This window comes from Chiloscyllium plagiosum, unplaced genomic scaffold, assembly GCF_004010195.1.
Source record: "Chiloscyllium plagiosum isolate BGI_BamShark_2017 unplaced genomic scaffold, ASM401019v2 scaf_3563, whole genome shotgun sequence".
Lineage (NCBI taxonomy): Eukaryota > Metazoa > Chordata > Chondrichthyes > Orectolobiformes > Hemiscylliidae > Chiloscyllium > Chiloscyllium plagiosum.
The window spans coordinates 10,836-11,462 of NW_025211303.1; positions in this window are offsets into that span (position 1 = coordinate 10,836).

Consider the following 627-nt stretch of genomic DNA (forward strand, 5'->3'; position numbering starts at 1 on the left):
TAAGAGGTACAGTTAGTAAGTTTGCAGATGACACCAAAATTGGAGGTGTAGTGGACAGCGAAGAAGGTTACCTCAGATTACAACAGGATCTTGATCAGATGGGCCAATGGGCTGAGAAATGGCTGATGGAGTTGAATTCAGATAAGTGCGAGGTACTGCATTTTGGGAAAGCAAATCTTAGCAGGACTTGTACACTTAATGGTAAGGTCCTAGGGAGTGTTGGTGAACAAAAAGACCTTGGAGTGCAGGTTCACAGTTCCTTGAAAGTGGAGTCGCAGATAGATAGGATAGAGAAGGTGTTTGGTATGTTTTCCTTTTTTTGGACAAGTATTGAGTACAGGAGTTGGGAGGTCATGTTATGGCTGTCCAGGACATTGGTCAGACCACTGTTGGAATATTGCGTCCAATTCTGGTCTCCTTCCTATCGGAAAGATGTTTTGAAACTTGAAAGGGTTCAGACAAGGTTTACAAGGATGTTGCCAGGGTTGGAGGATTTGAGCTATAGGGAGAGGTTGAACAGGCTGGGGCTGTTTTCCCTGGTGCGCCAGAGGCTGAGGGGTGCCTTTATAGAGGTTTACAAAAAATCTGTGTTTTCAGTGCCAGACTGTACAAACACATCCACTTTCA